This window comes from Phascolarctos cinereus, unplaced genomic scaffold (assembly GCF_003287225.1).
Source record: "Phascolarctos cinereus isolate Bilbo 61053 unplaced genomic scaffold, phaCin_HiC Scaffold_5;HRSCAF=322, whole genome shotgun sequence".
NCBI lineage: Eukaryota > Metazoa > Chordata > Mammalia > Diprotodontia > Phascolarctidae > Phascolarctos > Phascolarctos cinereus.
This window is the reverse complement of record NW_027555958.1, coordinates 132,070,174-132,087,696: the sequence shown is the minus strand read 5'-3', so window position 1 is coordinate 132,087,696 and position 17,523 is coordinate 132,070,174. Positions and strand designations below refer to the sequence as shown.

Genomic DNA, 17,523 nt, shown 5'->3' with positions numbered 1-17,523 from the left:
AAAATATTCAATTTCTGCTGAGACACAACTAACCAATCTCTACTCTCAGCTGACTAGGTTCCAGCCTGCTGTACTGCTGCTGACAGAAGGCAGCAACAGGATGGTGTGAATCTGGGGCTGGGGCTGGGTATGGGTCTGTCAGTCCAGGCTTCGGGTTGAGGTTGTGGGTAGATTGTGACAATGTGGCAAATTCCTTCCTAGATGCAACACTGTAAAAAGAATTGAAGCTAAAATGAAGAATCGCTTGCCACTCGGTGGCGCTTGGATCTGACCTTGACTGGAGATACAAGAGAAAGGCCCTCGGCTGGCTTACAAATTGAGGGAGATTAAAAGCCCTCAGCCCCACGCAGAGCTGGCTACTCAAAGCCAGTGGAGACCCCCGAGTGCAGCCCTACCATCTCCCCCACCCCTTCGCCCCCAGGCCTACTCCCTCAGTGGGCCCAGCCCAGCCCGGGCCTGCGCTCTCTAGCAGAGTTACAGGGGCCTGGCCCAGCCCGGCCCTCCGCGGGCTCGCGCGCCGGCGCCCGCCGCGTCACAATGGGGCCAGGGACTGGGAAGGCAGTCGGCGCGCGCCGCTGATCAAGTGCGGGGTGGAGTTGCCGCTGTCTCCCGGGCTGGGGCTCTGGTGCTCCGAGCTCTCGAGCCGAGCCGTGGTGCCTCCAGTGCTGGTGGTGGTTGGGGACTCTGGTTGGGGGTGGTGGCGGTGTCAGCCGCGGTGTTGGGGAGGTGACAGCGACCTGAGCCCGCGCGGGTGGGGGCAGGGATGCTGCCGCAGCTGCGGTCACCCACGCTGCTGACCCGACTCCACTGAGGGCCATCTGGGAAACGGTCAGGATCGTGCCCGGGGCGTAGCAGGCAAAGCCACCGGGGCGGCAAGAGGGGCAGCTTTGGCCACGATGATTCTCCGGCAGGAGGTTGGGAGCCCACCGCAGCGGCTCGGAGCCTAGGCGGTGCATGCAGCCGGAGCTGTCTGCTCAGAGAGACCCCTAGGTCCTTCCCTGGACAGCGGCGGCGGCCACAACAGCGGCTTGGAACGTGAGGGGCCCCGGGTGCGCGCGACTCAGCCAGCTCCGCTGCCTCCTCCCCCTTCCCTTCCTCGGAGCCCGTTCCTCCTCCCCGCCCCCCCCCCCACCCCGACCCCTCCTTCCCCAGGAGAGAGCGAGAGAGAGGATGGGCTCCCCTGCTCCGGGCAACAGCGGCTGCTGCGGCGGCGGCGGCGGCAGCAGCAGCAGCAACAGCAACAGCGGCAGCAGTAGCTCCTCTTTCCTCGGCCAAGGCCAGATATGCGTCTTCTTGGACACCTCCTCCCGGGCCGTCGGGATAGGCTTCTCAGCCCTGTAGGTGAGTAAGAAACCTTGAGAGCAGTACTCGTAGAGGCTGCTGATGTAGCAGATGCTGCTGCTGCCGAAGCTGATGCCGTTGATGCTGAGCCTGGAGAGGGATGGGGATGGGGGTGGGGTTCCGAGAGGAGAGGGGGATACTCCCCAGCCACCGGGTTTTCTCCAGAATGTGCTCGGAGGAGTCCTAATGGCGGGATGCGAGCTCTGTTTCGCTGTACAGCCGGCTCCAGAACCATGTGAAGTTCAGGAATGTTTCAGAGAGAGGAGGGAGGACATTGCCCTTCCACTCCCCCCGGGGAAGAACTAGGCTAGGGGTCGGGAGCTGGACAGGTGGCTTAGCTGGTGGGCGGTGGGTGGACGGACAGGTGGGTTCTAAGAGTTCATTGTATTTGTTCTGGAAATATTCCTGCCCTCTTTTTCCAGCCCCAGGCGGTACCAGAATGGAGGAGCTTATTTTAGGGATGCACAGGAGGAGAGTGTGGGCGTTTATGCATTTCATGGCTTGAGGATTTTCCTTTTTTCTTTATCTGACAGGTCGAACTCAGATTAGTGCCTTTTGCCTCTTTATATGAACATTTTAGGCCTGGTTAGAGAAGGGCCGGCTTGCGGTAGAATGTATTTCAAACTGTTAGTAGATAAAAGAGGTTGGGATATTTCTACGGCCCCTACCCCAGGGCCTCTATTTATTGAAAAAGGCATATATGTTAAGACTGTAAGATTTGTCCTAGGTACAGGATGTGGGGTGGGAATGTACTGCAGTGTTTCACTGAAGGGCCAGCAGTAGGCAATCATGTGTCTAGCTCAACTTCCAACCTGATCTTATTGCTTGTCTTCTAGAGAAATTGCACTGCTCTTTCAAGTTCAAAACACAGAATAGTTGACAAAATTCGATTTTCCTCTCACTCCTGTCTTTGATTTCAGGTTGACTTTAGGTGATTTGGTTCTTTGGAAAATGTCAGATGTTTAAAGAATCATTAACAAAGAGACCACAATTTGGAGTGAAAATTGAAATTGATCTCATTGTCAGTACTATCTCACTTAGTCTTTCTCGTTTGTGGATGGCTTTCCAACTTGAATAATTTTCCAAAACTAGTTGGCATTTTTTGCCTTCTTGTTCCAGCCTATGGTGTATATATTCATAGGGTTTTTTTGTGTTAATTATAGTGTAATCTTCCCCCAAATCCCTAAATCTAAATTAATCTTGTCTGTCTAAGCTTGCAATTTTTCCACTGTAGGTGATTTTTAAAAACCTAGAATATCCTTAACTACTTAAAGGAATAAAATTTAAGGTTTAAATGTAAAAATTCAAGTTTCTTCAGAGGAAAAACTTGTAAGGTTTAATGCCAAGTTAACTTGATTTGTATTTGAGTTGCAAAGTGATGTTTGGATAGCTATTATATTATGGGTAGTCAAAATCAAAACAGATCTGGGGAGTGCCTGTTCTCTTGGGAAAATCAAGTTGAGTCTAACTGTGTAGTACCAGTCAGACTCTAGTCATATATTTGTATAGGTTTGCTCACAATATAGCAGGTGTTTCCAGGCTAAGCAAGCCATTTCACTTCTGTGGCACCTCAGTTCCCTCATGTGTGAAATGAGAGGGTTGGACCAAGTGATCTCTAAGGTCCCCCCCAGCTGGAACATTTTGTGTTTCTATGAATCAATACAGCAATAGACATTGCCTGTTAGGATTTGTTTTCTACACTCCATAAAATCCCAGGATTGCTCTTTATCCCTTACATCCATGGTTGTGTGTGACAGCTTCCGCTTCTTTCCAGCTTCCTTGCTTAATGACCAATGTCTCTTGAGATTGCTTAGTGGGGTGTTGTTGATTTCAGTTCCTCTCCATTACCATTATCATTATGTACCTTTCTTCCATGTTTGTGTTACTATTTGCATTTCCCCCCTTTTCAACTGATTAATTTTCATACCTAGTTCTTGTTTTATTTACCCTCTAACTGTTAGGGGTGGGGAGAGTTGGTTTAGTGTTTTGCAAACTCATTGTGTGGCAGTCAAAAAAGTTGATGCAGTCTTAGGCTACATTTCAAGAAGGGGTAATATCTAAGATTAGTGTCCCCAGTTAGTTCCCAGTACTCTGCTCTAGTCAGATGACACGTGGAATTGTTTTTAGTTCTGTGTGCCACAGTTTAGGAAGGACATTTTCAGCCTAGAATTGGGTCCCAAAGAGAACAGCTTGGATGGTAAAAGGACCTGAAGTTAACGTAAAGATCAATTGGGGAAAATGAGGAAATTTAATATAAATATGACTTGGCAAGGACAATAGATGAAAAAGGGCTGTCATGTGGCTTGGCCCTAGAGGGTAGAATTAGGAACAGTGGGTGGAAGTTGCAAAGAGGCAGAGATATAGGATTGATCCTAAAAGAAAGGGGGAAAAAAACCAAACATACTTTGAGCTATCCAAAAATGGAATGAACTGCCTCAGTTGGGCCATCTTCATTAAAGGTCTTCAGGCAAAACCTGGATGACCATTTGTTGGGAATCTTGTAGAAGGGATTCTTGTGTGGTATGTGTTAAGTGAGATGGCCTCTGAGTTTGCTCCTAACTCTGAGATTCTGTGACTTACTAGATTCTAAAAACAAATGATAATACTGATTTTTATACCTATTTTTCCAGGCACATGACAGATGCTAAGTAAATACATATTGAACTGAATTAGATTGAGTGGATTGTAAACATTCCTTCATAATTTTCTGTCTTATGCACCACACAGTTTATTTCATTCCCACAATTGTTCTAAGACCTTTTTAGGCAAAGATACTTATATGAATATCTGATGTCCTCTTTAAAAAATAAGTCCTTTAGTCAACTTTCATAGATTTAGACTCTGAAAGAACCTTACAACTAGCCCAATCTTCTCATTTATAGGTGAAAAAACTGTGACCCAGAGGGATTAATAGCAGAATCAGAAAATGAACTGAGGGCCTTTGCTTCCAGATCTAGCACCCTTTTCACTCTATCATTCTACATTATCGTTTGTTTGGAACCTTTGTATCTAATTGTGAAAATGTCTTAAAATAACATTAAAATGTGCTTACAGAGACTTTCCAGTCAATCAAAATATTTAAAAATGTAGTCTTAAAATATTTGGTGGCACATTTAAATGTATATATTCAGTCACATGAGCTACTAGAGGTTAATACCTTCCTAAGATTGCTAAACAGTATCTAAAGCTACCAGTAGTAGTGGTTTAGGTAAGAAAGAAATGTATTGCCATAAATGGAGGTCCTGGCAGCTAAGTAGAGCAGTGGGTAGAGTGCTGGACCTGTAGTCCGGAAGACCTGAACTTAAATATAGACTCAGACCCTAATGTGTGAAATAGCAGCTACCTTCCAGGGTTGTTGTGAGGATCAAATGAGATAATATTTATAAAGTATACCCGGAACATAGAAAGCACTTATTGCACGTACCATTTATAGTCATATAATGTCAATAGATCTAGAGAAAGGTCCTAATATGTTGGATGAACTCCACATAGAAAACTTACAGGAGGACATAGACAGGTATCATAGAAGATAATAAGGCATAGATAAGTTGTAAGCTGCAAATTTGCAGAGAATATTCACATCTGTGAATAGATCCCTTAAAGTGTCTAAAGCAAAGGGAATCAGTGTATTCTGGGAATTTTATAATTAGAGCAACTTTACAAATTCTAAAAATTGAAATTAAAGCCATTATTACATAATTACATTTGGTAAAGATAGCCTATATTCCTTATCAATTTCTATGAATAATGTTCTAAATTTTTTTTAATGGAAAGAGGTAATACCATTATAAAATACCTTGCAATTACTATACTTTGACCTTCATGAGGTTTTTAAAAAAAGAATGAATGACTATAATTAGATTATAATAAATCCAGATTTCAGCGGGAAATGCAAATACTTTTCAATATAACTAATATAATATTTTCTTTTTATTGATCTACATAATAGAAAGAGTGCTGAACTTGGAGCCTGGAGACTTAGATTCAAGTCTAGTCTCAGCCACAAGCTGTTTGACCATACATAGGCAAGCTTAACTCTCAGATTCTCAGTTTCTTCATCTACAAAAAGAAGATGATAATATTTCTACTGGCTACCCAAAGAGTTGTCATAAGGAAAAAGCACTATATAAATGAATTGTTATTGTTGTCATTCATTCCAATCTTTATGCTGGCCAAAAGAAGTATGATGGTAAACTACACTGTTGTACTGAAGTTCTACAAACAGAAGCTTACACTGTTTGACCAAAGTTAGTATAAACCATTTTTAAAACCACACAACTTCAATGAAGTAACTTTTTTTTTTGGCTAAGTATAAACTCAGCCTCTGTTAGTAGAGTCAAGCACACTCACAAAAAAGATCTTTTTGGTTAATAGATGCACGTTATATGTATGAGTAGGTCACAATATTATAGATGTAGAGGTGGAAAGGATCTTTGAGATCATCTAGTCCAACCTGTCCATTTTACAATTGAGGAAATTGAGGTCCAGAAGGTCAAGTGACTTGCTCAAAGTCATATAGGAAGTAATTGGCAAAGCTTGGATTTGAATTCAGGTCTTCTGACTCTAAGTCTCACACTCTTTCCCTAAGGTTAAAAAGGAATGAAAGTGCTTATTTAGCACTTGGTACTTGACTGCTTCTCCAACTCTTCTCTGATTCAGGTAGAATGATCCTGTAGTCCTAATTCTCCCTAAATTTCAAACCTTTATCCCATCTCTAATCTTTACCAAAATATCTCTATACATTCATTTCCTTCCTTCCTCCCTCCCCCTTTTCTTTCTTTCCCCTCTGTGTGTGTGTGTGTGTGTGTGTGTGTGTGTGCCCTTGCTCTCTCCTGCAGTCTATCTGTTCCACTAGCCCTCTATCACATTTTCTTTTTTTGCTCTTCTTAAAAATTATTGGGCTAGGGACTGGACCTGTGATTTTATTGGTATAGGGAGCTCCCAGGTTAGGAAACTCCCTTCACTAATGCAAGTGAGCACCTTTGAAACTCATGGTCTTAGAGAGTTGGCTAAAGTGCTAAGGTTAAGTGGCTTGCCCAGGGTCACTAAGACAGTAGTATCAGAGATCTTCCTAGCTTCAAGGCAGACAGATACTTGTACCTTGTATACTCATATAAACTCTTTACATTTTTTCACAATCATAATTTATGCATCTCTTAAAGCTTATTATTACATTAATCCTTAAGGTTCATCAGATATCTGCAGCACATTGATATCTTGGCACAACTATGTTCTATTTAATGTATTTCTTTTTTTTTTTTCTTAGGGGCAGGGATGATCATCTTGATTGGGAAGTTTGTTATTTTTCATTGTATTATTTTGAACTCACAAGGGTGTTGTGAGCACTACTGTCAAATAAGGCATTGTAAAATGTCATGGACACTTTTACTAAGGAGGAAGTAAATGAGTCAGTCAATGAACAAACATTTATTAAGTACTCACTATGTCAAAGGCTACATTAAACACTGAGGATATGATGACAAAAATGAAAGAGTCTCTGCCTTCAAGGAACTTATAGTCTCTGAGGGGAGAAAAAGTACGCCCATTCAAATCACCTGAATATATATAAGGTGAATCCAAGATTGTTTGGGGAGGGAATGCGCTAGCAGTTGGGGTGGAGGCTGGGAAATAGGTATGGGTGACCAGGTAAAGCTTGATGAACCAGGAAACATTTAACCTGAGTCTTGAAGGAAACCAGAATATCTAAGGCCAGAAGTTGAGGAGGGAGTGCATTCCAGTCATGAGGTACAACCAATCAAAAGACAAGTATTTGCCAGTATTGTGGGAGGAACTCAGTAAAGTGTAAGAAGTTTAGACAGGAAGGGACCAAGTTGTAAAGGGCTTTAAATATCAGACAAGAGTTTCTATTTAAACCTTGAGGGAGTCACTAGAGTTTTTGAGTAGGTTTGTGAGATGATCAGATTTGTCTCTTCTGAAGAAAATCAGTTAGCAGCTGGGTGGAGGATGTATTGGAGAGGCCTAAGGCTTGATGCAGGGACATCAAATAGTAGGCTATTGAAGTAGTCTCTAGGCTGGAGGTGATGAGGGCCTTAACTAGGGTGGTGCCTGTGTGAGTGGAGAGAGGATGGGATGAATATGAGAACTGTTTTGGAGGTAGAGAAGCTTTGATGAATAAAGAAAAGGAGGAGTATTAATCATTTAAAGTTGAAGTTTTTCAGTCAATACTATTACACTGATAGGACTCCTTTATTAGTATCCTGTGACATACATTTTCAGTTGGAGCCAAGGTCAGAATTTGTTATGGTTGACTGTGCATCGTTGTTATAAGGGTTTTGTTTTAACTTTATTCATTTTTTTAGGGGGAGATGAGAGCAAAATAAAATAAGTGCTTGTTAATTTAAAAAAAGTAAATTGCATGACCTTTCAAAATACTATAATAATCTTGACCATCTTGATTTTCTTCCTCTAATTCAAGCATTTTATTATTGTATTCTTTTTGAAGCTGGATATACCGTTTTCCCTTGGCTCAAAGAATTCTTTTTTTCCCCCTTGAGGGGGAGGGAAAGATTCCCTGTCTTACCTCAGAACTGGAAGCTTTTTTTGTCATAATCAGCAACTGTGGGATGATTCTGCAAAATGAGTGCCTCCTTTCCTTAGTCATGTTATTCAAGGCTTTTACTTAGTCTGCCTTATACATCATAAACTTGAAAAGACTAGAATGTGTTGTTCCTCAATCAGAATTTCATTTTATTGGTGTCAGTAGGTGGTTTGGGGTTTTATATAACTGACTCAAGGGAGGTTTCTGTTATATCCTATCCATGTGAACAAGCAGATGTGACCAATCTCCATGAAGACGTTTGGGTTCAGTGTGGTGCAATGTATGAGTCAGGAGACCCAAGTTCTGATTTTTGTTCTGCCAGAAACTTACTCTGTAACCTTGAGTAAGTCACTTGATCTTCCATACATTTTAAGAGAGTAGGTCAAATGTTAAGGTCTCTTACAGCTCTACTTATATGGTCTGTTATTTATCTACATGATACCTGTAAAAATATGAACTGTGGGAATGATTTTTTCACTTTTTATCGAGCTGTATCAGCTTTATGTAGATACTTCAGGAGTGTCATAGTAAGCAAATTTTGCTTGATTAGAGACATTGAGAAGCCATTAGATATTAAGACAGCTTATCCTGCTAGAGGTTCTATCCTTGAAGCAATCACGTTATCATATTGAAATAATCAGAAATGAAAGATTTGCTACAAGTAATGAAAAAGGGGCATTTGAGAGGAACTTGGGGGATGTGTCTCCTGTACTGTTAGGGGTCAGGAACATTTGGCAGGCTTGAACAAGTTTATCCCTAGAGGCACTTTTCTTTTTCTTCTTCTGTGTTTTCACCAAGCAGACTTCTGATCTTAAGTTGGTTTCCTAAGAACGCTTCCCTACCAGGAAGAGAGATGTTTTATTGTAAATTATTAATTGGCTTTCTGGTACAAATAAGTCTCCTGTGAGTTTGGATAGCACGAGCCAGTTTTTCCCAGAGTCTGAGCACCCCTGGGTAAGTGTGCCATGAAAGTTCCAGATTAGCGGTGCTAATGAGACAGACTGTGAATGTAGAGAGAAATCGTGAGCTCTTCTCTAACTATCAATATCTTTCCTGCTACTATATGTACACATACTTCTGTTAATCTTGTTGTATACTTGGATGGTTTCTTCTCTTTTAAATAGATTATAAGAATATGAACTTTCACAATCAAATTAGGAATAGCTTTTATTTCTGAGAATCAGTATCAGGTGATAGACACTGGTATGGGAGTCAAGGACACCCTGGGTTTAGTCCCAGTGTGGTCTCTAAACTGCTATGTGATCTTAGATAAGTCACTTAATCTCTCGTGTTCTCCTCATTAAAATCTTAGGATTGGACTATATGACTTCAAAGTTGTGAACTTCCATATTCCTATGATTCTAATCTGGGAACTGCTTTAATGGTTTAAATAACATTTGCTTTTGTATAACATCCTAGTATTTCATACCTGTTTTTCATCAAAGATTTTTTTTATTGTCTGAAGCAGCAACTCATTCATTTTTGCCCCCTTTTTTTTACATGTACCAATTTTATTTTTACTTCATCCTTATCCTAGCCCATATCCCACTTGCTTCATATTTTGCTTGGTTTTGGCTTCTTTGCTTACATTTTGTATTTTATTTTGAGATAAGATTAAGTCTCGAGTATAAATTAGGAGAGGGATAGAGACTGGATATGTGATTTCATAGGTATAGGCAACTCCCATGTAAGTAAGCTCCTAGTACCAATGCAGTTCAGTACCTTCTCTGCAAAGTCTAGTCTTAGAAAGTTGCCTAAGAGTCAGTGACTTGCATGGGGTCACACAGCCCATGGGTGCTGTGTCATGTGTAAGACATGAATCCAGGTGTTCTTGACCTTGCAACCAGCATTTTATCAGTTACACCATTTTGCCTTTCTTCCAGGTAAAATACCTTGCATAATATAAACATTGGCATAGAAGTCTTATGTTTTCTTTAGAAAACGTAAACTAAGGAATGTATTAAAAATGAATTGATAACAGAATTTTAGAATTGTAATGGACCGTACAGATAATTTATTCCAATATCCCCTCATTTTATGATGAGAAAACATGCCTAAATTGATTGGTTGTCATCAGAGCTGGCATATGAATCAAAACCTTTTGACTCAAAATTCAGGAGTCTTCCCATTTTTTCAGTATTATGATATATCTGTGATCTGATCAACATGGGCACTCCCTCCAATAGCATATATTGCAACTGATCCTCACCTTCTCATCTTGTGCAACTCTTGTTCATTTCCTCTCAGAAATCTTCCATACAGAGTCTATTTAACATTAGGGGTCTTAATTTAGGCCTCTTGATATAACATGAGTACCAGTCTGTTTCTTAATTCTCTTTCGCCAGCCTCATTTTTTCATCATATATATCTTTGATATCTTTTCTGCCTCTTATGCAAAGGTCTTCATTGGTAACATCTTTCCGTCTATTTAGATTTGCTACACACCTTGCTATTGCTTTTTGGGTAATCTTCAGTTTTGATTCTTCAACGGTGGTATTCTTCCATGGTTCACAGCTATGTAGTGTCACTAGAAGAATATTGGTGTTTAAAAAGATGGGGTTTTGTTTCAAGAAGCTTGGAGTCACAAAAAGCACTGAACAATTTTTCAAATGAAATTTAGCTAATTCTCTTTGTCCTATTCAATTCTGAGCCCAGCTTATTGTCTATCTGAAGTGTTTGTCTGAGACATCTAGATGAGTTATTCACTGATTGTTTGGTAGTTCAGTTGTGTATGACTCTTTGTGATCCCATGGACCACACTGTCCATGGGGTTTTCTTGGCAAAGATATGGGAGTAGTTTGCCGTTTCCTTCTTCAGTGGATTGAGGTAAGCAAAGATTAAGTGACTTGGCCAGGGTCACACAGTAAGTAACTAAGGCCAGATTAGAACTTGTGTTCCTGACTTCAGTTCCAACACTCTATCCACTGAGATGCCTAGTTGCCTCTTATGCGCTGATGCGTTCTAAAGTCTAGTTATATATCATGAGATCACAAACCTAGAATGGACCTGAGGCTATCAAATCCATCCCCCTTATTTTAAAAATAGAGAAACTGAAGACCAAAAAGGCTAAGCAACTTGTCCCAGTCCACACAGATAATAACCATCAGAGGTAGGATCTGAACCCAGGCCCTCTGGTTCCAGAGCCAATGTCCTTTCCACTAGGTCATGTGGATAGCAGGCACTCATTAACCACTTGGCTTTTCCTTTGTGGATAGTAAGATGTCTTGCCTCAGACACAGCACAGATGGGAAACGTGACCCCATGCAAGTCACTGAACTTCTTAGTGTTCTCCCTTGGGCAACTTTCTGAGACTAGAAGTTGCAGAGAAGGTACTGACCTGCATTAGTGGAAGGAGTTTCCTTACCTGGGAGTTCTCTATGCCCATGAAACCGCACATCCAGTCACTATCCCTCTTCTAATGCTCTGCAAATGTTTTTTTTTTAAATGACTATCGATCTTATTTAAGAGCTTCAGCAGTGTACCTTAATTTACTTAAATTTAATTCAACAATGATTTATTTAATACCCTCTATGTACAAAGGACTGCACTTAGCACTTCATTTGTTTCAAAGACAAAATAAAAATAGTTCCTGTGCTCAAGGAGCTTACATTCTACAGGAGGACGTGACATGTTAACAAATGCTTAAATTTTTAAAAATTTGATAAGAGAATATTAGAGAAAAATGGTTGAAACTAGATTAATGCAATCAGTACAATGTAATCTGCAAACAAGAGCATTTGGAGAACCTCACTATCTCTAGTGTACCTCTTCAACTTATATTCTGTACTGGGTATCTTAAACGACAGTGAGATATACATTTATAAAATCTATCTATCTATCTATATCTATATCTATATCTATATCTATATCTATATCTATATCTATATCTATATCTATATCTATATCTATATCTATATCTATATCTATATCTACATGGCAAGCATTTGTTTCAACCATAGGTTTTACTTGAGATTGATCACTTAATCAGAAAACATCTATTTAGGTGCTTACTGTGTTCTAAGCACTGTGCTAGGTCCACAAAAATGTCTTCAAGAATCTTACATTCTGTAAGGGAAGACAAAATGAACATATGTAAATATATATTAAGTATATACCTAATAAATACAAAGTAACTCAGTGGGGGTCAGGGCTGCATTAACAGGAGAGATCAAGAAAGTCCTCATTGTGTTCAAGTCAATGTTCAAGGAAACTAGATGCAGAAAGTAAGTTTCTGGCATGAAAAAAGCCATGAAAGTCATATATGAGGATCAGAAGAAATTCAGATTGGCTGGAAGGTAAACTGTATGAAGGGGAGTAATGTATAAAATAAGATTGGAAAAGCAAGGAGGGACCAGGTTATGATAGGCTTTAAATGCCAACTGGAGAGTGGATATTTGATCCTAGTGATAAAACAAACAGAGCGCCCTGGTATTCATTGTGCAGGGGAATGGCATGTTATCAGACCAGTGCTTTAGGACTATCACTTTAACAGCTCTAAAAAGGATGGTGTCTAGAAGATATATGTATGTATATATGTATATGTGTATATCTACACATAGATATACAAACATTTATATACACATATACATATATATCATATATATGAGATATATATACCATATACATCAGGGAGGCCAAATAGAAACCTACTGAAATAATGCAAGTGAGAAGTTATAAGGACCTGAAAACTAGGATGGTAATCTTGTGAGTTGGGAGAAGGGAACAAAGCAAGAGATAGTGTTGAGATTAATTAGAGGGGCACCAAATGTGGCTGGATGAGAGGAGACATGGGCCCAGCCAGGGAGGGAGAGGGGTGGGGAATAACCTGAGTATTGCTGGCCAGGATAGGGAGCTCTCCCAGCCTGAATGAGAACAGAACATGGTGGGGATAGTTGCCATTTCTGCTTCTTCTACCGCTGATGGGTGAGCCCTGGTTGCCTTGGCCATGATCATGACTATGACTGTGAGTGAATAGATGTGCTTATATTGGCTGTGGTGAATCACATGTAGGTCATAGTACTATTCATTCTAAAGAAACAAAAATACTATCTCACTGTAAATCTTATCATTAGAGTTTGGTGTTACGCTGGCACTTAAAAAGTGTTTCTGGGTAGGAAATTCAGAACTCCATCTTCATTAACCTATATGAGAATAAATCTTTACCCTTCCCCCCCAAGAAAACATCCAGGATTTTAAGGTGCCCCTTCCAACCCTCAAGATCACACTGGCTTCTGTCATTTGCTGATCTGGGTAGAGATGTGGAAGAAAAAGAGACAAAAGTAGCTGCCCATATAGACTTACTCTAGCAAAAACCTGAAATTCAGGTCAAGCAATTCAGTAGGAAACTACAGTCAGTGATTTCTTCTACTCCAGAACAGTTCAAAGAACTACTTAGAAGCCCACAAACAATAGGAAAAGGTGCTGCTAGCAAAGCCAGCATAGTCACAGGCAAATAAGCCTGTGGTGTCTCAGTAAGACCAGAGTGGTCCAGAAGCATATGGAGCCTGCAGATTTCTGTGTCTGGAGGCGGCAAGAGCTGAGATTCCATCTCAGCCTAGGAAAGTAGGAGGAAGTTCTGGGAAGCCACCAGCATGGCTCAGAAGTTCTTAGAGCTGGACATGCCAGGCCTAGGGGCTTAGAAGCCCCTAACACTCGGTCTAAAGACTCCAAAGAGGGTCCTGAATATTGTGAATCTCAGGGATCTGCACATGGTCTCCTACCTCAGATAACCTTATCCGAGAAGGTTGAACAAATAAGCCCTGGAACCCAGGGGAGCCAGGATGAATCCACACAGGGCTGATCACCCCATACAAATGGGAAGCAGGGAAACAGAGCTTGACCTTGGCACAAACCCCGGATTCAGGAGCTAAAGCTGAAGAAATGAGTAAACCAAATAAGACATTGAGCAGTATTTAAAAATACTCTAGATCTTGAGAGGCTCAAAAATCCAGCTTAAAAAGAGAAAGTAACTCCATAACAATTGCAAGCAGAAGTTCAAAGGAAAAAATGGATCCCCCCTCCAATTCATTTAGTCCAAAGGACTACATGAATACATAGAAGAAATGAAGCAAGGGATTAAAAATTTAAATAAAGCTGTAGAGGAAAAGATCAGAAGGAGAATAAAATAGCTTAGAAGAAAAAGTGGTAAATCTTACCGAAGTAACAGTGTTCTGATTAAATGCTAGACCAAACAGAAATCAATGACCCCATGAGACAGCAGGAAATATTAGAAGAAAATCAAAAGATTGAAAAAAGAAGAAAATGTAAGCTAGCTTATTAAAAAAAATAACCCTGACACACAAAATAGTCCCCAAAAAGATAATTTAAGAATCAGTGGATTCTGAATCTGCAATTACCTGAAAACCATGATAAGGAAAAGCCTGGACACACTGTTTCAGGAAATAAGTGAAAACTTCAGATCTATTAGAATCAGAGTATAAAGTGAAGATAAAAAGAATCCACTGATCACCTCCTGAAAGGAACCCCAAAAGCAAAGTTCCAAGAATGACATAGCCAAAATCTTGAACTCCCATGTCAAAGAAAAAACACTATAACAAGCATCCAGAAAGAAGTTTTAGTACAAAGTAGCTATAGTCACAATCACACAAGATTTGACAGTCTATTACAAATTACAAATATTATTACAAATCAGAGATCTTGTAATACAATATTCCGAAATGCAAAAAGGATAGGATTATAATCAGGTACCAATTCCCTACTGCAAAGCTAAGTATTATCCAGTGGGGGTTGGAGAATAGACCTTTAATGGAATAGAGAACTTTCAAACTTTCTGATGAAGAGAATGAAGCTGAGTAGAGATTTTAAAATGCAAACTCGAGAAAAAAGAAAGCTAAAAAGGTAAATTCATTTGAGCATTTGGAAAGGGCTATAGGATAATGTAGTGCTAGCATTCTAATGGGGGAGAAGAAACAAGTGTCCCTGGAAAATCTTAATGTTGTCATAGAGTATTGAGGGAGTTATACAAGAACAAAAGAGGGACAGCTAGGTGGCTCAGTGGATAGAGTTCCAGCCTTGGAGTCAGGAGGACCTGAGTTCAAATGCGGCCTCAGACACATAACACTCACTAGCTGTGTGGAGGGGTAAATACACATATTCATCAACAAATACATATAATTTGGTGTAGAAATACATCAAACTCAACAGGGTTGAGTGTGATGAAGAGACTAGGACCTGAGAGAAGATAACATTATAGCGGGAAGAGACACACAAAAGTAGCCTTCCTAATGCTGGTGGAGGGGATGAAAAACAAAGAAAAGAAATGAGCCAGCATATAAAGGGACAAATGGTTGAACCAGTGGTGATGAATGGAATGGAATATTATTGTGCCATAAGAAATAAAAAAGGTGATTTCAGAGAATTCGGGGTCATTTGACCTGACACAGAATGAAGTAAATGGTGAAGTAAGATGACTATATTATATATGTGTGTGTGTGTATATGTGTGTGTGTATTGTGTGTGTGTGTGTGTGTGTATGCACATAAGAATGACAACATTGTAAAGACAAATGACTGCCAAAGATTTAAGTATCAATGAAATGACCAATTATTTTTCCAGAGAACTGATGACAAAGTACGTTACCCATCTCCTAACGTAAGGGACAGAAAGACATGTTTTTGGATATGACCTCTTTGTGGGTTCATTTTTTTTGACCATGCTTATCTGTTTATGGTATTTTCCCCTCAATTTTTAATTGAGGGTTGAGGGGAAAGGGATGTCTAGTATGAGAGGAGGCCCCCCATAAAAAGAGGGCCATTGAAACTGTCAAAAATGCTCAGAAGAGAAGAGAAGGAAGTTCAGAAGGAAGTACAGTCAAGCAGGATAGTTTTGACTGTGATTTGTAGAATTATTACATACGTTTTTTTTAAATGAGCAGTATGAAATGGAAATTTGTGGTTTCCTATATATTTCTTTTTTTGTGTCTTTTACTGTGTAATTTCAAAAAACCTTCCTGTTCTCTTCTCATACCTTCATCAATGATGTCCTTGATACATGTGTGGATTATCTTGAAGGTTTTATAGAGCTAGGACAGTTAACATATGGGTTGGTAGGAACATTTTTTTAATTGCCCTTTTTGGTAGTAATAATATCCATTATTTTTTCCAAGCATCTGATATCTTCTCCTCTGTCAGATACCTTGAGAATCATTTCTTCAATTATGTCAACTCCAATACAAACCACTTTTATGGATATTGGGTCAGTTTAAGCTGCTGTTCTCATCTTTGTTTTCCGTATTGCCATTTCTACTTTGTCATGTAAAACATCAGAAACTGTGTTGTTGGAATGCACATGTGGTGGCTCCACTGTCATTGATGGAGAAAAAAATTGTTACAGAAATTTTTGACATATTTCCATTTTTTATCTATTTATTTCATTCCTCCAGATTTCAGCCTTGAGTGCTCTTGGGATGATTTGACTTAATTGGTTTTTTGTTTTTGTTTTTGTTTTTTGCCAAGCTTTCTGTTAACTTGTTTTTCCTCTACACCTTCTCACTATTGTACGAGGCATAGTACTCATATACCATCCTCTCTATGAGATTTTACAAATCATTTTATATTTATGTAGGTATGATGCTGTTTCTACTGAGAGAGAGAGAGAAAGAGAGAGAGAGAGAGAGAGAGAGAGAGAGAGAGAGGAGAGAGAGAGAGAGAGAGAAACTGTTCTCACCTTCCTGTAAAATAAAGCATATTCCTCATTCCTGTCTAGGCCTTCCATTATTTGTTTCTATTTTTCCTATGGAACCTTAATTTTCACACCTCTCCAAAACGAGCTGGTCTCCTCACACTCCAGTGAAGCTGGTCTCCTCACACTTCTTTACACACCATATAAATACTTACATACAAACTTTTCTTTACGCTATTAGGGTTACCTAGAATGCTCTTGATCTTCTTCTGCCTGTTGAGTTTTATTACCTCCAATCAGCAAATATGCATGCCCTGAATATTATTGACTCACTCTTCTTTGCCTTTCATATCCACATTACTCACTGTCTATACCACTAGTTTGTTCATTTGCCTTGTGCTGTTGTTTTTTTTTCCTCTACATATCTCATCAAATGACTATAAATTCTTTGAGGGCAGGGGCTTTGTCTTTTTTTTTTTTATGCTTTTGAATTTCTCTTTGCTCCTAGTACACCTCTTTTCAGCATATACTATGGATTCAATAAATGCATATGGAATAGATCATAGATTAAGAGTTGGGGAAAAAAACTTACTATCTGTCTCATCCAACCTCTTCAATTTACAGATGAGAAAATCAAGGTCTAGAAGGGCAAAAGCAAATTACTGAAGGTCACCCAGGTAGAAAGTAGCCATACTAGGCTTTGAACTAAGGTCCTCTGATGGCAGATCCATTTTTCTTTCCATGATACCATGTTTCCTTCATAATATATACCTGTTTGAATTGACAAGTATCCAAATTGTGTCATATAAGACAATGACAAGAACTTAGAATTCTGGGCCTGGAAAAGAAAAGACTATATTTGAAAGGTTGTTACCTAGAAGAGAGATTAAACTTAATCTGCCTCACCTCAGAGAACAGTGTTTAGACTAGTACATACTGGAAGTGAAGCAGATTGGGGCAAAAAATATAAGAAAGTATTTACT

The 17,523-nt window shown here is 39.8% G+C and overlaps 1 protein-coding gene across 1 annotated transcript in view; it reads left to right on the top strand.

The window, feature by feature from the left end:
* The first annotated feature begins 1,080 nt into the window (after nt 1-1,080).
* The window catches only part of NCOA7 (nuclear receptor coactivator 7), a 175,110-nt gene continuing 158,667 nt past the window's right edge, over nt 1,081-17,523 (top strand). Inside the window, 1 exon segment of the mRNA XM_078155161.1 lies at nt 1,081-1,341. The gene's annotated coding sequence lies outside the window, so the exon portion shown is untranslated.